General features: G+C 40.0%; 1 protein-coding gene across 4 annotated transcripts in view; it reads right to left on the bottom strand.

Moving 5' to 3' along the window:
• The window catches only part of LOC311220786 (nipped-B-like protein), a 194,445-nt gene extending 175,156 nt beyond the window's left edge, over positions 1 to 19,289 (bottom strand). For all 4 annotated transcript variants that reach the window (XM_084304368.1, XM_084304367.1, XM_084304369.1 and 1 more), the window contains exon 1: positions 19,003 to 19,289. The gene's annotated coding sequence lies outside the window, so the exon portion shown is untranslated. The remainder of the gene's footprint in view (positions 1 to 19,002) is intronic.
• Positions 19,290 to 23,647: the final 4,358 nt, after the last annotated feature.

The following is a 23,647-nucleotide window of genomic DNA, read 5'->3' as shown; positions in this document are numbered from 1 at the left end:
TGGAGACATTCAAAACCTGCCTGGACGTGTTCCTGTGTGAAATGATTTAGGTGTTCCTGCTCCGGCAGGGGGATTGGACTAGATGATCTTTCAAGGTCCCTTCCAATCCCTAACATTCTGTGATTCTGTGATCTGGATTATTATCCAATTATATATATAAGCCTTTTACGCAAGTGATTATAAAAATTCCTTCAAGTTACCTGAAGTTAGTTAACGTTACAGTAATAAACCACTGATGAGTATGCTAGTAAGCTACACAAGTGTTGAATTTATTAAACTATGTTCAGAATTCAGAAAGTTATTCCAAATAGAAGACAAGTGAAAGCCTACTACTACATCTTAGCAATCAGCACTCCAGATCACAACCCCCCCCCAAAAAAAATCTTTATCTTATAAAGATTAATAACATGCTTAACAAGAATCATGACAAAACCCAAATTAATAAGAATAATACCAAGCAACTATGACAATCACTGAAGTTACTGTTAGTCTTAATTGGATAAATCTAATCTATAAAATGATTATATATTATTTACAGAAAAATAAAAGTGGTTGTTAGGCTTCTGTGTGCCAATTTATAATCATTGAGTTCAGTGACTAAGTATTTTACTATATTTGAATACCCTAAGATTTAGGGACTAACCTAAATTCCAACTGAGAATTCTAAATTACTTCAGGAAGCAAATATATTGATTATGCATCGGTTTCAAGTAATTGTACCTGCATAAACCCACTGAAGGGGAAGCATTTGCAGAAGTAAACCTAAAGGAGACATGCAAACCCACTAATGAGCCTGTACACAACTTGATTTACAGAACATATATTCATCACAATCACATGCATGAAACTAAGCTGAATTCTATTGAGATGAATGTCATTTTAGTAAAAAAGTTTTAATGTATATAATTTTTAAAGTACATCCAATTGTTTTTCATTATAAAACACCATAAGCATGTAAGCTTGATGATCATAAAACAGATGATATTTTTCTGTTCTTGCTTAAAAGAGTTATCTGCATATATCTAAAACGAGCTTTATAATAACTTCTAACTGGATTTCAAAATTAATACATCATAGAATTAGTTATTTCATCCATTTTTACTGTCCTTCTCAAAAGATTTTGACCTGATTTCAGCTGGGATAGAGTTAATTTTCTTCCTAGTAGCTGGTAATGGTGCTATGTTTTGGATTTAGGATGAGAATAATGCTGATAACACACTGATGTCGTAGTTGTTGCAGAGCTATGCTTATCCTAAGTCAAGGATTTTTCAGCTTCTCATGCTGACCTGCCAGTGAAAAGGCTGGGGGTACACAAGGAGCTGGGAGGGGACAGAACCAGGACAGCTGACCCAAACTGGCCAAAGGGATATTCCATACCATATGACATCATGCTGAATAATTAATATGGGGAGGCTGGCCAGGGTCAAGGGACTGCTGCTTGGGGGCTGACTAGGCATCAGTCAGTGAGTAGTGAGCAATTGCACTGTGCATCACTTGCTCACTTGCTTTGTATATTCTTTTATTATTCCTATTATTATTTTCCCTTCCTTTTCTGTCCTATTAAACTGTCTTTATCTCAAGCCATGAGCTTTTAGTCCGTCTGTCCATCCCCTTCCCCCCCCCATTCTCTCCCTCATCCCGCTACCGGGAGTGGTGGTGGTGGTGAATGGCTATGTGGTGCTTAGCTGCCTGCCAGGTTAAACCACAATATACTTGTTCAAATTCACATCTGTATCAGTAATTAGGTGTAGGTAGGAGACCTTCAACAGTTTTGACTGAGACAAACATTGCTCTCCTTTTATAATAGCAACCCTAGAGTACACAGTGCGTTCCTACAACTCTCCATCTAAGCCATTAGTCACCTAAATTATCACCAATAAAGTTCACCTGTTCACCTACAGCTTTGCTTCAGTGTATTCCAGAACCACCCTATATTTTGCAGGGCTAAACAGCTCAACACCTTTTGCACCTAAGCCTGGGCAAGAACCTCAGAGTAAGAAAAGTCCAGTTACACACACACACGCTTCCAACATGCCTAACATAGAACTGAGTACTTCACACCACATACTAGCCATCACCTTGTAGTGGGTTTACATAGCAAGGTTCTGGTAGCAGGGGACCATAGGGGTGACTTCTGTGAGGAGGACCTAGAAGCTGCCCCATGTTTGGTAAGGGCCTCACTGCTGACCAGAGCTGAGCCAATAAGTGATGTTGTTTTGCGCCTCTACAAGAGAATATTTAAGACAAGGAAAAAAAATGCTGCGCCACACAGCAGCTGGGAGAGTGAGAGGAGTGAGGAACAGCCTTGCAGGCGCCAAGGTCAGTGAAGAAGGAGGGGGAGAGGTGCTCCAGGCACCGGAGCAGAAGTCCCCTGCGGCCTGTGGTGAGGACCATGGTGACATGAAGCAGGCTGTCCCCCTGCAGCCCATGGAGTACCACGGTGGAGCAGGTGGCCCTGCACCGACGGAGGCTGCCGCCTGTGGAAGACCCCTGCCGAAGCAAATTCCAGGCCGGACCTGTAGCCCATGGAGAGGAGACCACACAGGAGCAGGTGACCTGGCAGGAGCTGCTGCCCGTGGGGGACCCAAGTTGGAGCAGTTTTCTTCTGAGGGATGGACCCCGTGGTACGGACCGATATCTGGAGCAGTTCTGGAAGAGCTGCTGCCTGTGGGAAGCCCACACCGGATCAGTTCAGCAAGGACTGCATCCCGTGAGAGGGACCCCACAGCACAGGGGACGAGAGTGACCAAGAAGGAGCAGCGGAGAAGAAGTGCTATAGACTGGACATAAACCCCCATTCCCCCGTGCCGCTCGGGGGGGGAGGAGGTGGAAGAAGGCGGATGGGGGGGAAAGGTGCTTTTAGTTTCTTTCATTTGTTTCTCACTTCTCTAGTTTGTTACTAATAGGTAATAAATCTTACTATCTCCCTATGCTGAGTCTGTTTTGCCCATCATGCTAATTACTGTGCAATCTCCTCGTCCTTATCTCAACCCTTGAGCCCTTTTCATCATATTTTCTCCCCGTTCCTCTTCGAGGAGGGGGAGTGAGAGAGCAGTTGTGATGGAGCTTGGTCACCCACCCGAGTAAAACCACCACACACCTTCACCTCTTCACTTAAAATCTCAGCAAGAGAAGAAGAGCACTTGTTCGGGATACCAATGTGAGAAACGAAGTTGTCTTTTTGCAATAGAACGTGTTTTTGCAGTGGAAAATTCTACTAACCTTACATATTCAAAAGCGATTGTGTGGCATAGCAGTGGGGAGTATGTTAAGCAGATAAAGGGAAGGTCCCACTGTCCCAAACAAAGAGGATAGTTGAGAAAAACAGGATGAGTGGTACATACTCACCATGGTAGAAGCAACTACTGGGTGGCTGGAAACATACACTGTAACGCATGCCACAGCCCGAAACACCATCTTGGGCCTAGAAAGGCAAGTGCTGTGGCATAATGGTACACCAGAGAGAATCGAGTCTGACAATGGGAGTCATTTCCGAAACAATCTTGTCACCTCCTGGGCCAAGAGGCATGGTATTGAGTGGGTATACTGCATCCCTTAACACCCACAAGCCTCTGGGAAGGTTGAGAGGTACAATGGACTACGTTACAAGCATTGGGTGCTGGGACATGGAAACAATGGGATATAAATCTACCAGAAGCCACTTGGCTTGTTAACAACAGGGGGGGGTCTGACAGCCATGCTGGTCCTGCCGAAACAAAACCCCTACACACAGTGAAAGGAGCTAAAGTCCCGTAGTGCATGTAGGAAAATGGATGGGGAAGGTGGTGTGGGTTGCTCCTGCCTCAGGAAAAGGCAAACCCACTCGTGGGATTGTCTTCGCCCAAGGACCAGGGTATACCTGGTGGGTCATGCAAAAGAATGGTGATATCAAGTGCGTGCCTCAAGGAGATTTAACCTTGAGAGAAAACTAATCTGTAATCTAAATTATACGTTGTAAGAAGACACTGCAGGATCAACGACAGGTCAACTTTGCAAAGAACCGGGCGAGTACAACAAGGACTTGAGCTAAGCTGGTGCTGGCGTCCAGACATCCAACTTCGCCTGCCCTGAGTGACCACTTTGGCAGATGAAGACCAAATCGCCAACAGTTCTTATGAACATTTTCCGAGAAAGACCTACAGAATGAAAAGATACACCTACCTATCAATCTGTTAAAGAACAAGGAACAATGGTGATGAGAATACTTATATGCTAAAGCATGGGGGACCTGAGAGTGACACAAATGGTATGGAATAAGGGGTGGAGGTTGTACTGGGTCTGGCTGGGATGTTAACTTTCCCTGCAGCAACCCATACAGTGCTGTACTCTGCACTTGTAGCTAGAACAGCAGTGGTATCACACCAGTGTTGTGTCTGCTGCTGAGCAGTGCTGGCACAGCATCAGGACTCTCTCTAACCCTCCTAGGGGGTGGGCAAAAGAAATGAGAAAGAAACATCACCAGGGCAGCTGACCTAAACCAACCAAAGGGATATTCCATACCATATGATGTCACACTCGGCAATAAAAGGTGGAAACAGGAAGAGGGGAGGGGTGGGCTCTCGTTGCAAAAACATCGGTCCTCCTCCCGAACACCGGCTACGTGCATTGAGGCCCTGCTTCAAGGACGTGGTCAAGCATCGCTCATTTGTGGGAAGTACAGAGTAATTTCCTTCCTCTGCACTTCCACATAGCCTTTACTTGTTTTATTTTGTTCTGTTTTTTGTTTGTTTGTTTTTGTTTTGTTGGTTTTTTTTTCCTTTTCCCCTCCCTTTCCCCTTTTTCCCTTTAGTTAAATTGATTAATAATAATTTTTCCTTAATAATTATTCTTTTTTTTTTTTCCTTTAAATTATCCTTATCTCAACCCGTGAGTTGTTCTTTCCTTTACTTCATCCCCTCCTCATCTAAGGAGGGGAAGGGAGAGAGCAGTTGTGGCGTTTAGCTGCCTAGCTTGGTAAAACCACCACAAACACAGAAATCATACGAGAGACTTTTGGCCAGAACGAGAAAGTACTCAGGGATGAATCTTGAGGACCCTGTAGCCCAAGAGCTCTTGAAAGTTTATTTTGTGATTAAAGCCTGGCCAGATACGCAGAAAAAGCTCCAGAAATTGGGAGGATGGAGTTAACAGTGTAGGTAGTATGAAGGTGTATGCCAGGAGGGGAGATGAGAAGGAAAAGTAGAGCGCCGAACAAATGGTATTCACAGCATACTGGGTAGTGAGGCAGAGGGCTGGAAACAGAAGGGCTTTCAGGAGGAGTTAGGCCCAGTACAGAAAGGAGAAGAAGAGAGATGAAGGAATGGCAGGCAAGGAAACCTACCCGTGTTACAGCCTAAATCCCAGCAGGGACAGGCTTTGAGAAGATGTTTTAAGTGTGGCCAGGCTGGCCACTTCAAATAGGAGTATCCAGAGTGGAAGAAGGAAGAGAGATTGCTGTTATAAATTCAGAATAGGGGAGTCAGGGATTCTCAGAAAGCTAGTTCCCTTATAAATGAAAAGGGTTCCTCAAGTGTATCTCAATGGGGATCACTCTACAGTTATTGTTGCGGGCAAAACAGACTTAGCATAGGAAAATTAATAAAATTTATTACCTACTGCTGACGGGCTGGAGCAGTGAGAAACAGGGAAACAAGCTGGGGTCACCTTCCTCCATCCACTCTCTTCCACCTCTTTCCTGCCCTGAGCGGTGCAGGTAGGCTGGCAGTGGGGGCTGCAGTCAGTCCGTGGTGCTTCATTTCTACCGCTCCTTCACGGTCACTCTTCCCCCTGCTCTGGTGCAGGGTCCCTCTCATGGAGTGCTGACCTTCCTGGGCTAGTCCTGTGTGGGTTTCTCCATGGGCAGTGAAAAATGGGCTCTTTGGGAGCTGCTCCATGCATGGGTCTGTGCTACAGGGTCTATTCATCAGGAGTGGGTTGGTCTGGCTTTGGGACCCCCTGGGACACCCCCCCACACCCCGATCTCCTGCTCCTGCATGGGCTCCTCTCCACAGGCTGCAGCGTAGAAATCTCCTCCGCTGAAGTACACCATGGGCTGTGGGGAAGGGGAGTCAGACTGCTCCAGCAGTGGCCTCTCCACACGCCGCAGGGGGGCTTCGGCTCCAGCACCTGGAAGGCCTCCTCCCCCTCCTCTGCACTGACCTTGGTATCTACAGGGAGGTTTCTCGCTCCTCACTGTTTTTTTTTGTTTGTTTGTTTGTTTTTGGTTTGTTTTGTTTTTTTCCTTGTTTTCTTGGATGTGCTCTCACAGAGGCACAAATTACATTGCTCATGGCTTGGCTCTGGGCAGCGGTGGGCCCCTTTGGGGCTGGCTGAAACTGGCCCTTATCTAACATGGGGCAACTGCTGGATTCTTCTTACAGGGGCTACCCACTGCAGCCCCCCACTAGCAGAACATTGCCATGTGAACCCAGTACAATGAGGCAGCTAGGTCATGACTGGCCTTTAAAGCATCAGAGCTTAAATTAACTAATGAAACCCTAAAAAGTGATGGGGGTAGAAGGGGCTGGGATAACAGTGACACTTTTTGGGGACACCAAGCTGAGACTAGGGATAGAATGATCACTGGGCAATTATTGTATGTACCCAAGGCAGGGACTAATTTGTTGGGAAAGGATTTGATGATGAAATTTGGCATTCAAATAGTAAATTGTTAGACTGGAATAACAGTGTTATTAATGGAGTCCTCTCAGGCCCTGAGAGCAAAGATATACTCACCTCTGACTGGAAGACCCTGAAATGGGACGGAAGCAGCAATACAGGTGGACAGTTTTACCTCAGGGGTTTACAGAGCCACCTATTTATTTGGGCAAGTTCTAGAACAGATTTTGGAGCAACTCCAACCTCCTGAGGAGGTGTTACTGTTACAAATACGTGGATGATCTTTTATTGTCAGGACAGGAGAAAACAGTTGTGAAAGAAGCTACTAACAAGCTATCCAACTTTCTGGGAAAGCAGGGCTTGGGAGTATCGAAAAATAAATTACAATATGTAGAAAGAGAAGTCAGGTATTTAAGGCACCTAATGTCCGAAGGAAAACAAAGAATAAATGCAGAGAGGATTCAGGGAATTGTTGAAAATTAAGAAAGAACTAAAAAGTTTTAAAAGAAAGATTTTTTTAAGGAATCAGGAGCCATGAAGTCTGAAGGAAAATGGATACTCCCTGATGGGAGAAAAATGCTGAATAAAGTGATAATGAGGCAAATATTAACTGTTTTACATCAAGAGGGTCATTGGAGAGTCCAGGCAATGTATGACGCTGTGCTATGGAAATATGTATGTGTAGGAATACGTATACTCTGGCTAAACAAGTATGCAGGAGCTGTGTAGTATGACAAAAGGTAAATTGGAAAATTATCCGCAGTCAGCCCAAAGGGGGACAAGAAACAGGAATTCAACCCTTCCAAAATGTACAGATTTTACAGAACTCCTTAGAGTAGGTAGATTTAAATACTTGTTAGTCTCAGTAGATCATTTGTCAAGGATGGGTGGAAGCTTTCCCTTCAGTATCTGCTACTGTGAACGTAGTAACTAAGGTAATTCTAGAATAAATAACTCCCAGGTATGGAATTGTTGGAAATATTGACTCTGATCGAGGAAATCACTTTATGTCAGAAATATTGCAAGGGATAATGTGGACTCTAGGAGTCAAGTGGAAATTTCACACTCCTTGGCATCCTTCCTCTTCTGAAAAGGTGGAGCGGATCAGACAGTAAAGAAGCAATTAAGTTCTGGAAACTCATCTTCCCCAAACAAAGTGCTTACCTTTGGCACTTCTCCGAATTCAAACTGAACCAAGAAAAGATGTGGGAGTTTCACCATATGAAATATTATTTGGATTGCTGTACGTGGACAAAGGGAATGAATTCCCTCAATTTGAGACAAAAGATGTTTTTGTTAAGAACTATATACTTGGGCTGTCATCCTCTTTGTCATCTCTCAGGACCCGTGGATCATTAGCTCAAACCCCACACTTGGAAGCCCTGATCCATCCATTCCGGGCAGGAGACTGTGTTTTGATGCGAACATGGAGAGAATCGAAGCTGCAACCTGAGTGGGACGGACAGTTCCAAGTGTTCCTGACCACTGAGACGACAGGAAGAATGGCTGAGAAAGGGTGGATTCATACCTGGGTAAAAGCATCAGTTAACCCTGATACCTGAGAGACTGCATAAACAAAGACTTTTAAGGTTAAAACTGATGAAACTATCTATTGTAAACCTTTAACTTCTCCTTCAGAGAATTCTTAATGAATTAATGAGTAAAAGGGATTGAATTACACCGAATTGGAGTGTTTCCAGAGAACACTCCCTGGAAGTGGGAGAAAAAGAAAGGGGGGGGTGTATTTAATCCCCACCAGAAGAATTCTTATTAGTTTGTGATTTATATTGTCTTTCTTAATTATTATTTCTTAATTATTTTAGGAGTATATATAGAGAGAGAAATGATGTATTTTAAGTTTATCTTAGTAATACCTATTCTCAATGGATTAGTGATAGGATGGAGGGAAAAATCAGCATTTCCAATTAATCCAGAACATCTCTCAAGTTCTACCTCAAAATAATTGTTGGATTTGCACGGAGATACCTAGAAAGACTGAAAAGGCCTTGTCCCTGATTGCTATTTCTAGCAGCAACTCTGTCTGGATTCTCTAGATTTCTAAAAATGACAGATCATACTCAGTCCCAGGAAGGAATAGATTTCGAAGTTGAACTCCCTTGCACATAATCCTGGCTACAATTGACATGTTATCAAAGATGCTTCTTAGACAACACTGATATAAACTCAGGGGGCAATAGTACTAACCCTGGATTTAGAGGTATTATCCAAGAAGTAGGGAATCATCCATACTGTACTGAATATGGTAGCCACAGGAATGCTAACCTTTATAATGCACACCAGTTATATCATGAGAATCCTGTAACTGGATGGCCTGCTGCAAATGGCAAGGGGTGGTACTGGCCATATGGCAATAAATCTAGGAAGGTTTTACCCCTGTGGTGGAAGGGAGCTTGCACCCTGGGGGCAATAATTCCAAATACAACTGCTGTTGAAGATTCACAGAGCCAAAGCCCTCTTGACATCACACACGGAGTTAAAACAACTCCAGAAAATCCTCTGGTAAAAAGAAACAAGGGATTCCACTGTTTTGCAAAGTGGTTTCTACCACGGTAAGGGGTGAGTGAATTAGAAAAAGCTATTGTAAATACCCCAGCTACAATTGATGAACTAGAAAACAACACTCTGGATGCAGTCCAGGCGTTACAAGAGAAGTTAACAAGTTTGCAAAAATAGTACTCTGGAATCGAATGGTATTAGATTTATTGCTAACCTCACAAGGAGGAGTGTGCACTGTAATTAATGCTAGTTGCTATATATATGTAGATCAAATTGGATGAATTTGACTGATCTCAAAAATATTTGGGGAAAAAAAAATACAAGATCCTACATAGAGCGGCTCAAGATGACACTTCCTGGGGATTTAGAAACATTCAGGAGAAACTAACTTTGTGGTTACCTGAATGGAATTGGCTCAAACAACTATTTGTTGGTATTGTTATAATAATGGCACTGTGTATCTGTCATCCCCTGTGACATACAAAGAAGAATATTGTGCCTTAATTTTGGAAAAAGTAAAAAGTGGGGTATGCAAAGAGGTGCAAAAACAACAATAGGAGTAAGAAAAGAAGAGGGAGGAATTGTGAGAAACGAAGTTATCTTTTTTGCAATAGAAGGTGTTTTTGCAGTGGAAAATTCCACTAACCTTGCATATTCAAAAGCGATTGTGCAGCATAGCAGTGGGGAATATGTTAAGCAGATAAGGGGAAGGTCCCACTGTCCCAAAATAAGGAGGATAGCTGGATAGCTAAGACAAACAGGATGAGCAGTGTGAGTACAGTTAAAAAGATCACAAGTTCTCTAAACATAAGAAAGGAGGAAAAAAAGGAAAAAAAGGAGAAATTAAAGGGTTGATTTAATAAACTGTACATATATGGTATAGAGGAGTGTCGAGTAGCTTGTGAACTTGTAGTACTCAGCCAATGAGGAAACGGGAGGTAATCAAGGTGTTGGGTAATAGGGAATAAAAGGTTATGATTTGTTTACTGTAATGCGCTCCTATTGGCAGGACGCCTGCCACTGCAATCACGAATAAAATAGCTTCACAGAAGATCCTGTCTGAAGAAAATTATTACAATTTTTCTCACACTCACATTCTAACATCCTCCTCAGTAACAGGAGGTTCAAACATACATTTGTCACTATCTACTAGAGTTTTCCATTGGCTCCAAGATTTTATGGGGTATCAAGCATTCCCTTCTCCTATTGTTGAAGGAGAAATATATCACAATGTAAGGAAAATTCATTAGAACAGGGAAAGAGCCTTAAAGAGAGAATATGAATATCAAATAAACTGATTCAAACTCTCTTTTAGGAGGTAAAAAAATCTCTTCAATATTTTCTATTGACTAACCTATATGAATCCCTTGCTCAGCACCACAGGAGTTGAGTTCTACTTTGTATGCTCACATATCTCCAACTTGTGATTGACACTGAGGGGCTGACTTGTCCAACAACAGTATCACAACAGCAAAAACCCTTTTTGATCTCATTCCAATTCCTTATTATAATGCAAAAATCAAGATTACAATTTTACTTACTACAATGTGACAGATGTTTTACAAGACAATGCTTAAAAAGGTATATGAAATGCATTTCTGTATGTTAAAACTCATACTGTTTAAAATGTTGAAGATTAATTTTATAAACCCCTCTAAAACAGAACATTCAACACAGCATCAACTCAAAGCTTTCTAGATTTCTACCAGAACTTTTGCATCTAAGTTTCTAACTTGCAAAATGACACTTTCTTCAAAAACATTTTTAGAAGTATTTGTAAAGCATTCCAATATTACAATACGTACTACAGAAAAGCCTGTGAGGAAATTAAGAATTCTATCTTTGGAGCAAGGTTTAATGATGTGAATTGATTGAGGCAAAGGACTATACATTAAATATTTTTGATTTCTCTTTGGTGTTCAAACATAAAAAATAGGACTAGAAGCAATCTCAGGAACCTATCCCTTTCCCCAATATCAACAATATCTGAAGTCTTGAAGACATTCATCTAACCAGGGAGGGAAGGGAGTTTTAAATCTCTATTAAGGAGGCTATTTTAATTCCACACAGTCAGTCAAATAGGCATCTTGTTGTAGGAAATGAATAGTGACAACAGACTTAAAGACTACCACAGTGCATTCACAGATGCCAAATGCAGACTACACAGAATCTGAACTACAAAATTCCCTACCATTTGCTCTTGCAAGAGTTACTCCACGTTTCTGAACTTTTTTTTTCCTACAATATATGATTTACTCAGTTTAAAGGAAAAAAAGAAATAAATAAATCAAGCAATTCAAACAACAAATTCCCATGTGTGAAATACTACTTCTTTGCCCAGCCAATCCTTGTTTTGTAGTTCTTGCTTCTCAAGCAGTTTGTTCCTCCTCCCCTCTCTGGCCTCTCAGTACATACTTTCCCGCCATTCTTGTCCCTAAACTGTTGACTGTATGCCCAATTCCAGAGTGCTCTTTTGTCTTGGTTTCTTGCTAAAGTTATTTCACAGCTCTTCTTGCATCTTCACTAAGGACACTTGTATCTGCGCCACCAGTTCCTTTATCCAGTCCCATCAGTTCATCCACCACTTCCTTAGGAAGGAAAGCTAACTACCTTCCTCCCAGGTTATTGCCTTTCAAACTCCCATTCCCTCTGTATCTGTGTAAATTCAGTTCCAATCCACCAGTCTTATTCTCTATGTGTTCAACCTTCCAAACACCTGCAACTTCAGTTGTCTTTTCCACATTTGAAAAGATCAACACTGTGGATAAGCAGTGAATGGCCACTGGAAAACTAAGTCTGTACTACATCTCACTACTCAGAACAACTTGTACTTAAAAAGTCTTATTGTGCATACATTTTTCAACTTTTAACACCTATAATCAGAAAAGCCAGCTAATTTTTCAGACACCAGTAACTTACTGGTAAGGTACTCACCTATAAAAACTAAGCAGGAAGCAACATACATTTTAAGAAGTTAACTAGGAACACTTAAGCAATGTTTCAATTGCTTATAATTGCCAAATTTTAATAAGAAGCTATTCTGGTTGTTCCTCAACATGAGTTCTTAAGAAAATGGCCAGAAAGAAAATCATTGCTGAGCATGCTAGTAGAAGATAATTAAGTTCCCATTATTAAAAACATTAATAATAAAAACACAAGCAAACCTAACATCCACTGTAGTAAAAAGCATTCATGTCTCCTTACTTTGAATGAGAAATTCAACAAATAATTGGACAGAATTTTAGTTATCCATTCAGACAAAATAAAAGTGAAACTGATTTTAGACCTACATAAAGCACTTTCCCTGTGTTCTTACTACAGTTCTATTAATCTTACCAAAGTTTTCCCAACTCTTAAACTACAAAAAACATGTTCCAGCTTATTTATCCCACAGATACTAAGGTAGTTGCTGTACATAGCAACTGATGAGAGCTCTCTGAATTTTACACACACACACAGAAACACACACAATAATTAATATCCAATAAGCACCTCAAGAGAAAGCAACATATCTGAATGAAGACAACATGCAAGAAGTGTGACAGTCTCTACTGAAACCTAAGACCTGAAAATAAAATTTCAAAGACAAAGCATTTGTAACATTACTCTTTCTGAGTATCTGGTCAACACAGGAGAGATTGTTTGCTCAAGACATCAGAGATAGGGGTTGCACTGTCACAGACACATGCTTACATTCAAGGAGTTTAATAAATTACATTATATTTAAAAAATAAAAAGAGAGAAGGTTAGAACTATAAAGCCAGGCATTAAAGTATTAAGAAACATCAGAATTATGTTTGCTTACTCCTCCAATTCAGTCCACTGTGAATTATAAGTCATTTGTTAGATTATCATATACTTGTTTTGTTACCCACAGAATCCCTGCTTTATACATGGTACATGACAGATGATGGTCATGAAACCAATGACTTAGATCACAAAAAAAGCTTCTTTCTGTGGGATGTTACACTTTTACTTAGAAATCTTAATAACGTACAGTTAGTAAAAAGAATCAATTAAAAAAAATCTCATCCAAGAGATCATATACTGGAAGACTGCCAGTTTGTCAAAAACAACTGTTATTACCAACACAACAAACAAACAAACAAAAGTATTTTCTACAGAAAACTTCCATCACAAGGAAAGAAAGAAAAAATAATTAAAAAAAAAAAAAAAACTTCTAAACTTTAGAACTACTTCTTCTGCCTGTTCCCTAATATGCCCAGAGCCTCTGTGACACAATTAGATCAGATGATTAGAACATAAAAAGCCATGGGGGGGGGGTAAATCCCAGGAGCAACTCTGCCTCATACAGACTGAACTTGGGCTTCCTACAACCCAAAGGCAATGTTCTGACTAGGAACACACCCGCCCATAATTATACCTCAGAACAGTCCTGCTTTCCTATCACAGCCATACAATTTAACATTAATATTAATCTTACAACAGACTGACACTGTAAAGAAATGGACTGACCACTAGGCTACAGAGGTTTCCATTCAACCAATTTACATGAACTACAAAATTACCACTTTAAGAGGCAGAGTTTCATCCTTAACAGCCAATAACCACTGCTTAGGACATTCTCCATGGTTGCTAGCTCCTGCTGGAAGTAGCATTTTGAATGCCTCCACTATTGCATGCAAGCTATTTAGCCACTTGAATCCTGTTGGTTATTCTCTAGTTGCTGATGAGAATCTCTTCTGAGATTTTGGTTTCTTCACGTCACAGAGGGAGATACTTTTCAAAGTATCTTTTAAAAAAAGTATCTTTTTAAAAATCTATTTTTGTCCAGCTCTTGGCATGATCAAGACATTTGAAACTGAAAAGATGCTTAAGGCCAGTGAAATCTCATTCTATATTTCTTAGGGATGCAGCATGAGAAACAATGGGCCTGATATGTTGAAGTGTGAGACACTCACAACCTCAAATAAATCAAAGAAAACTACATTATAAATTGATTATGTGTTGTAAAGTAACTCTAAAAATCTCAGTAATAAAGCATGTCAAATTATGCACTCAAGATTTATAAGCAGTTTTAAAACTCACAATTTTGACTCAATTTCAGTCCTCCATATGTAAAATGAAAATAAGATTTTATAGATATACTAAACAAATGTTCTCTAATGTTTGTGAAGCACAGATATATACTTTAATGATAACTCCTACATAGTTAAAAACACTGTAGCATTCATTGAAAAACTTGAATACTATACAGCAGGTAATAAGGCAACAGGCTGCACACTGAATGACAAAGAAAAACAAATATATATTAGGTTATAATACAAAAAAATAAAACTAGGTTTTAAAAATATAAAAAATAAAATATAAAAAAATATACTAGGTTATAACAGTATACTAGTCAGCTGACATTTCCCATGCACCATATGAGGCACTGAATTGGGGACATAAGGGTAAGAGGGAATACAATAATGTAGCTAAATGCCCAGTGTTTGGAGAAGGAGACTGGATTATGTTTGTTTCTGAAGTCTGTTCGTTCCTTACCTGAGTCCCTGACTTTGCAGCCTAATGTTTTTTAACACTGTTCCTGTAAAATGCATGTCTACACATACACACTGCTGCAAAAAACAAAATGCTTCATATCAAACCATAGCAATAATTTGAAAAAATGGGAATATCTAACCATATAAAGAATTGAGATCTCTGATTGAAAAAATTTAGAACCAACTGACATAAACACTAAAAAAGCACTAAAAAATAGTCTTCTAGAATTTGTTCTAACTGAAAGACTTTAACATAAGAAATGTTCTTCAATGCATATATATATTTTTTTAAAGTTATTTGTGTAAATCAAGTAGTCACCTTCAAGTACAGTACCAACAACTACATTCAATTTGACTTGATTTCCTTTTAGAATTTTTGGCCCAGCTGCGTGTAGAAATTTCATCCCCTCCCTTTTGCTAGTGAGATTTTCTACAGTGAACAGTCAGGACAGGAAGTGAGACACAAATCATAGGTCCTGCACAATCTCCTCAAACACAATTTCCTCACTCCTGGGGTGCAATAGACATCAACATAAAGCACTTCCAAATACTTCACACATCAGGATCGTCTACTAAGTATGGTTGTAACACTAATAAAATAAAAACAAATACAGATGAACTGTATTGAAAGGTTTTATAATACTGTAATTTTAGAAGTACTTCCTTTTTTGATTCTTAAAAAGCCTTATTATACAGGGTTATTACCAATACCATATAGATATCACCAACTTCAAACATTTCCTTGTAAGTTTCTCTGTGCAACTGAGTACTCCTTACTGCTGATGATTAAAAATCAACAGCTAACATAATTTGTATGTTAATAAAGGCATATGTAAAGGAAGACTGAAAATAAGTTGTATCATTAAAACAGCCATTTTTTCAATTGTTAAATATTTCTAATAACATATCTTGTAACAGTGAATAGCTATTCTAACACTGGATGATCCAATTCACACCTACCAGACACTAAACTCTAAAATTATCACAGCTCATATTTTTCCAATTCTGTCTCTGGAATAATTTCTAGAGAGCATAAAGTTCTGATTTTGAAAACAATTTATTTCTTAGGTCTAGATATTCAGAATAGGAGTATAATTTCTCCTTCTAGTTACTAGCACTTATCCACTAATTTTACACGTATTGTATAATATTTATGAAGTTAATATTAAAATTAATTTAAAGAATGATTTTAACACTTTGTAATATAATACACACACAAAAAATACCACACATTTACCACTGAACACACAGAAAATTGCAATAGGAAACTGGCTCAAATCAATTCACACTGTTTTTTCATCTAGTATCCTTCAAAATACAGTTTATTTATATTATAGAGGAATATATACATGATTCAGGATTAAAGCAGCATTATAATTATCATCATACAAAAAACAACCTAACCTTTCTAACCTAAAGACATTACTACATATTACCTTGATTTGACAAGAAGAGACATATGAACATTATTGTCCATGGAGTCCCAAACATGTAATGAGCTTGCACTGGGGTACATGTAGTCTTATGTAGAACAGAGATCCGCAAATTGTTTTAGCGGTATAATATTGCTTCTCTGATCCTTCTCTGTATTTCTCTTAAATCCAAATGAAAACACTTTAAATGTAAAAAATAATTTTCAGTGGTATGCCTGTTTCTCTTTATTAAAAATATTTTTAAAAACATAAAAATCAGCTTTACAAGATAGCAAAAGCTTCAGGGAAATGTTTTTTTATTAGAATAACTTCATGTAAAACATTTAAGTAGTTGAGAGGAAAAGAAGAAAAAAAAACTTGTATGTTTTGAACTTGTTTCTTGCATACAAGATAGTCAAAAGCACAAAAGATAACCAGAAGAAAACATTTTCCTTTTTTCCTCTCTGTTAAAATAATTGTTACAGCTAACACCTCAAGAATAATTAATTTTGTAATTCCATAACATGAATAAAATAACTACAACCTAAGCAACTAGCTGTTGTGACAGTGGATCAATTTTAACTCCTAATGCTAGGGTAAGAGAGGTATTAAAGTGAAATAAGTCAAGCTTCCCCCACGCGCACATTTAAATGTACTATAAATACAATCTAAAAAAAAAAAAAAAAAAAAGCCACCTTACATTTCTCCATTACATATATAAAATATAAAGAAATTTACAACTACATAAACTGTGATAATGTAACTAATTCAGGATTAACCATATATGGCTCAAAATAACCCACCTCATTATAAATCACAAATAGCCAGCATCTTAAGTTTCCCTCTGTAAATACGCCTATTTTTGATATCAAAAAAGTGTATGATTTCTGATTATAAAAAAAAAAAAAGCCATAAAACAACTTGACAGGAACTAAATAACTGCAGTAGCTCATTTCCTGCTCATATCTCATTTTTCATTTAAGGAGATTGTATTTAAATATAAGTCAGAGAAGTTCACCACTGTTAGCTTAACAAACTCATTTTTGTTAAAACAAGAGTTGTTTTAAACAACAAAACGCTACAGCTAACATTGCTTCCTGATGGTGAAAACTAACCAAGAACTACAATTACTTCAGCACTGTCCTTTCTTTCCTGCAAAGCAGAATTACACCCGACCCCCATGCACACTACATGCCAAAAGAAAACAACAACTCAGCTACACACAGAAATAGGGACAGATTGAGACAACTAATGGCTCCCTCAGCAATTCACGAGGTTTAAAAATAAAAAGTTGCTTTATCTAAGCATAAACGGTTCGATTATTCTACATGTACATAGGCCTAAGGCCCTGTTGCAAACAGTGTCTAACAGGACCAAGCAGCACAAAGACAGGAATGGAAGATTAGTGGAGGGAGGGAGGCCGGGATTGGAGCTCAACAGGATCGTCAGGCTTTTTAAAATTCAAACTGCTCCCTGACCAATACAAATCATGGACATGCTACTGACTACTACACGGATTTACAGCATTAAAAACACGCCTTCTACGTGACAGCTATATTAACTTCACCCCTTTAAACATGTATCAGGGCACTCAGAGGCATAATGCAGTTTTAAAACTCTAAACACAATATCCCAGAAAGTTACTTTATTACATGAAATAACCAACCGTGATTATAATAGATCTGCCTGAACAACTCAAAAGCTTACTTAAAAAGACAAACTATGAAATGTTGATACTTGTTTGTCATTTATAAGTTTCCTTTCTGTATGAAAGATGAAACTCGGTATCTTAAGATTTCCCTCAATTACATAATTTCTGGATGAGTATTTTTATTAGTTCATAGGGTGTTTTTAAACCTACCTCAATTTTTAATAACTCTCAACTCCAACATGCCGTAAGTCCAAGATTTACTTTACTGAAAAATTAGCTACCATTTATTTATAAAGACCTGACACTTAATCAACAGTCAATTACAAAACACATTTGACCTGTTAAAATGACACCTAATTACGTATTCAAACATCATGGACACAAACAGCCAATAACAACCTCAGGATCTCAAAGTGATATGGCCTGACAAGAAAGAATGACACTTCTTAAACGTTCCTCACTTTTCACTTAATTAAATTTGATTCTCAAGTACTTAGGGTAAGATCTCATCTTCATCTTGGCCCCTGAAATGCCATAAATGTACCACTTTACACACAATCCCTTTCCCATTTTCTGTTTGTTAGAAAAGAATATTTATTTTGATTTTAGTACATATGCTTGTCTATCTATTTCGTGGATCTGCAGGTGCCTGTGTCTTGTCAATCTCCCCACAAGGTCTAGTTTTACTCTATAAATATATGAAATGAAGTGATTAACACACTAACCAATCATTATCTTAGAGATCAAACATTTGCACATTATAAATCCATGTGCATTCAAACTTTTGAATGTTCAGAATTGAGTTTGTTAGAAGAGAATGGTGAAGATAGACATTTTTGTTTCTAGGTATTTACATTGTCTCTCTTGCCCCATTTCTCCACTTACTCCTTCCTCAGTTCAAAGGGCTGTCTGTGCTGGGACCTTACACCAGGGAACTTACTTGCCCTAGCTGTAAATATGGAACAGGATCGGTGCACGTTTGCGTGTAACTATTATTTCCTCCTCCTTCTCAGCTCCGGGTTGAGGCCTGTCACTGAGAAGCCGCTTCATCTTTCCAATCCCCGAGCGTCGGCAGGCAGGCCTGCGCTCTCTACCGGGCCTAGGCCTCCCGGCAGCCCGGGAAAAAACAATCTCCTCCGCTAAACCCGAGCGAGCAGAAAGGGGAGCTACAAAATAAACACCTCCGGTTGCCACTTATTCCCCTCTACCCCGGATAACAGCTAATCCCCTCTGCTACCTGCAGCGTTGGGCCGCCTGGGCTGTAAGGCCCGGCCCGTTGCTGGAGAGGGCAGGGAGAAGGGGAGACAAGGAGGGGGATTACCTGAGCAAATCGGCGTCTGAATCCAACGAGAATCCGAGAAAGGGAGAGAGAATTCCACCCCCCTCCCTCCTCAGAGGAGCTGTCGCTACTAGGCCGCCGCCGCGGAGCGGGAGGAGAGGAGATAATATAACAACAATAATCCGGGCCGGGAGGGGGGCTGGTTCCTCTTCCGTCTCCTCAGTGCAGCGAACATGTAGAGCTGGGGGGTGAGCGACCGAGACAAATCCCTTCCCCCAAATCTACTTCACAACATCAACGCGGGCTGGGCCGCGCTGGGCCGAACCTGTTCCGAGACACAGTCCGAGCCGCAAGGGAGCGAGGCGGGGGGGGGGGGGGAGGGGGGGGGGGGGGGGGGGCAGGGCAGCGCTGCCAAGAGGCCGCCGCTTCCTCTGCGTGCGAGTGCAGGAAGACGGGGGAGGGGACAGCCTAGGCACGGTGAGTCGGTACCGAGCGAGAAGCGGGGGGGGATAGGGAGAAGAAGTGGGGGTGGAGAAGGAGGGAGAAGGAGAAGGAGAGGGAGAAGGAAGAGGGAAAAGGAAAAGATCGAATCCTGTGTATATGTCTTTCTCGCTCCCTCTCAGAACAAAATGCCGACCGGAAGTGCAGTTGCAGGAATGACTCCCTCCACCGGCGCCAAACACTAACAGCCTCCCCCTTTCCTTTACCGCCTCCTTCTCGCTCGCTCAGCGAGCACCGCTTCCGCTGTCGCCACTGCGCTGCTCCACGTCGTTCCCCTCCCGGCTTTGCCGCAGCTGGAGAGACTCCCTCTGTCTCGCCGCGCTTGTCGGCGGCGGGCACAACTGAATTTCCGCTGCGCGGTTGTCTCTCCCTATCTCCACCTCTGCAGCTGCTGCCTGAATTTCTCTTTCTTTTATTTTCCTTTCTGGTGTGCGAAACGTGATCGGAGTTTACGCTCAGACCTGCGCTGAGACGAAGGCAGTCAGCGATTCGTGAAGAAGTGACCGTTGAAAAAACAAACAAACAAACAAACATGTTTTGAGTTTATTTTTGTCTTCCTTGAGGATGGTGGGAAGGAGGACCGCAAATGACTGCAAAAAGCCGCCTCGCAGGAGGCATACTTAAAAACGCGCCTTATAATAAAACCACAAAGGTGGCAGTCCCCCTCCGGCCCAGCGAGTGAGATGTGGCAGACCTGGGACACTGTTTACTGTCATTCTCTGTGGATTTTAAGAGGCTGTGTCGCAGGAACTGAAACACCCGATGCTGAAAGTGATGTCGGGGTGAGGAATTTCCAGGTGGACATATCGAACTGGAGTGACTTTTAAAAACAACTTTTTTGGACAAGCACGGGGAAAAATGCAGATCTTGAGGTGAAGGGTCCTATGCTGGAGGTTGATGCTCGCCACCACCACAAGATTTACTGGAAATATTTTAAATCTGGGTTGTGAAGGACTGTTTGGAGAAAGAGAATGTCCTAGTATGAAAGATTTTGTTTATCCTCTGTACAGGCAAAACTGAATAATCATACCACAGGATAATAGTGAAGAAGCATTTACATTTAATGATTTAACTGTCTTCTCATACTCGCTTCTGCTGTGAGTGTGTGCTCCTCAATACTTTGACAAAAATCCTTTGATGTTTAAAGGAAGCTTTGCTCGACTGTGGACTTCAGGATTCAGCCATGCAATTGGACACAACTAGCTGTAAATATCCTGTGACATAAACACATCCTTTAAGTTCTGGATGGATAAAGAGGTATCTTACACTAATGCACTTGAATTTTTCAGTCTTATAATTTTCTGTATAATGGTCTGTCTTTAAGGCAGATTTTAAATGCATCTCTCAAGCCTAACTATTAAATTTGTAATGTTGGATGAATCAAAGTTCAATTTATGAGTGTGTTTGAAAGTACAGAAATGAAAATGGCACTAGATAATATAGTAATTCAGTACTGGAAATACTTATATCTAATGTGTATATATGCTCATGTAAATTTAATGGAGATGGAGTAAACCAGGCTCTGAAAATATGTATTATATACCTTTGTTGCAACTTAATATAAAAGGTCCTAATCCTATATTTGTTTATACATTTAAAATTTCAAGTTATCCATTTGAAATAAAGGAGAATAATTGGTGAAGTAGATGAAGCATGTTCATAAAAATCTTTGTGCTTAATTTAATACAGTGCAACTCTGTAAATCAAGGTGTTTTGTTTTTTTTTTCATAATAAACTAAAGTTTAATAAACTATCTCTTTAGAGTCCACACACATGTATGGACATACAGGACTTACGCACCTATGAATTCAAAGGAAAATGTTATTCTAACATGACAAAGTTGGCCCAGGAATACTATTTCAATCTACTTCTAACTTATTGTTACCGATTCATGTTGTTGGAATCTTTATGTGATTTCATTAATTTATATAAAGATTTTTTTTTCTTAATTGGTGATTTAGATACTGCAATTTTGTTTTTCAAATGCCAGGTGTTTTCCATATCAAATATGGTTTAGCCAGTGCAATCATCGTTGTAAGACACACCTACTTGGCTATTCTGTTTTAGTCAGAATTTTCCAGTGAGAATGTCACTGGCCCATTTTATGCTTTTAAAATCTTGTTTAACTGAAGGAATTTGTAGAAATGGCTATTTTGTTTGAATACTATGATGTTACTACCTGCATGAGAAAGCAACTAATTTATTAGTTGATTTAGAAGATGTTATTGTAACATGTATGAGCAAATGAGGATTTTTTTTTACTTAAGGGAAATTAAATTATTGTGTTTTTTTTTAATTATTATTATTCCTTTAGATATTACTTTAATCCATTTTTTAAAATGAAAGTTCAAATTCTTCAATTGTGTTTATACAAGTGGTTCCCTGTATTCCTTTTGTCTTCAAAGGTCTACTCACAAAAAATGATTGCAGAATGAAAGCTCACGTTAGTAAAAATATTTTAGTATGCATGTGGTGTATCTCATTATATGTGAAATAGCCAAAAAAAATGGATAAAAATGAGTATTTCGGAATATTATCAGAAAACATATCAAAAGAGACTTTAAACCTTTTTTCTGTTCCAGGCCTTAGTCATGGGGCGGAGGTAGTTCTAATCTGTATGGGAGGAGGTATGCAGTCAACCGTGACTGTGGCACACTAAGGAGTGTACACTGAACTAAACAAAGCTGCTGGCAGTACAGAGGAGGGCAAAGCTATCTAAAATCCCCAGATAAATCCACACCTGGTTGTGAAAATGAACTGCAAATTTCAGGGTAAAGCTTTAGAACCTAATCCCGATGCCTTTGAAGTCAAAGGAGAATGTGTCTTTTGCTCTAAATAAATGACTGAGCTCCCATAAATCTAAACTGTTTTCACAGTCATTTATTTTGCGACTAATTTCTTGTTCTTCAAAGGGAACAAATAATTCAGTATTTTTAATGTAATTTTAAAAGGCAGGAATTAAAGATTCAGATGCTCCTGACGGATGGAACCCATGGTACGGACCCATGTGGGAGCAGTTCTTGAAGACCTGCTGCCTGTGGGAAACCCACACAGGATCATTTTGGGAAGGACTGCATCCCGTGGGAGGGACCTCATGCTGGAGCAGGGGAAGAGAATGACCATGAAGGAGCGGCAGAGATGAAGTGCTATAGACTGACCACAACCCCCGATTCGCCATTCCCCGTTGTCGCTCAGGGAGGGCATAGAAGAGGGTGGGGGAGGTATTCTGTTCGCTTTTAGTTTTTAAATGTTCTAGCTTGCTAGTGATAGACAATAAATTTTATTAATCTCCCTATGTGGAGTCAGTTTTGAGCGTTTTGAGAAACACTGTAGCCAATAACATAGGCTCAGCCAATGATCTCAGTGAAGTAGCATTTTTTTTATTCGCAATTGCAGTGGTGGGCATCCCACGAGCAGGACAGTACACCTACTAGTTACATAGCTGTGGTGGTTTTACCAAGCTAGGCAGCTGAACACAGAAACCACTCTCTCACTCCCCCTCCTTAGATGAGGAGGGGATGAAGTAAAGGAAAGAACAACTCACGGGTTGAGATAAGGATAATTTAAAGGAAAAAAAAAAAAGAATAATTATTAAGGAAAAATTATTATTAATCAATTTAACTAAAGGGAAAAAGGGGAAAGGGAGGGGGAAAGGAAAAAACAACAACAACAAAACAAAACAAAAACAAACAAACAAACAAAAAAAAAAAAAACAGAACAAAACAAAACAAGTAAAGGCTATGTGGAAGTGCAGAGGAAGGAAATTACTCTCTACTTCCCACAAATGAGCGATGCTTGACCACGTCCTTGAAGCAGGGCCTCAATGCACGTAGCCGGTGTTCGGGAGGAGGACCGATGTTTTTGCAACGAGAGCCCACCCCTCCCCTCTTCCTGTTTCCACCTTTTATTGCCGAGTGTGACATCATATGGTATGGAATATCCCTTTGGTTGGTTTAGGTCAGCTGCCCTGGTGATGTTTCTTTCTCATTTCTTTTGCCCACCCCCTAGGAGGGTTAGAGAGAGTCCTGATGCTGTGCCAGCACTGCTCAGCAGCAGACACAACACTGGTGTGATACCACTGCTGTTCTAGCTACAAGTGCAGAGTACAGCACTGTATGGGTTGCTGCAGGGAAAGTTAACATCCCAGCCAGACCCAGTACAACCTCCACCCCTTATTCCATACCAT

The sequence above is a fragment of the Netta rufina genome, assembly GCF_964035555.1.
Source record: "Netta rufina genome assembly, chromosome: W".
Taxonomy (NCBI): domain Eukaryota; kingdom Metazoa; phylum Chordata; class Aves; order Anseriformes; family Anatidae; genus Netta; species Netta rufina.
The sequence above is the reverse complement of the archived record's forward strand: the minus strand, read 5'-3'. Positions and strand labels throughout refer to the sequence as shown.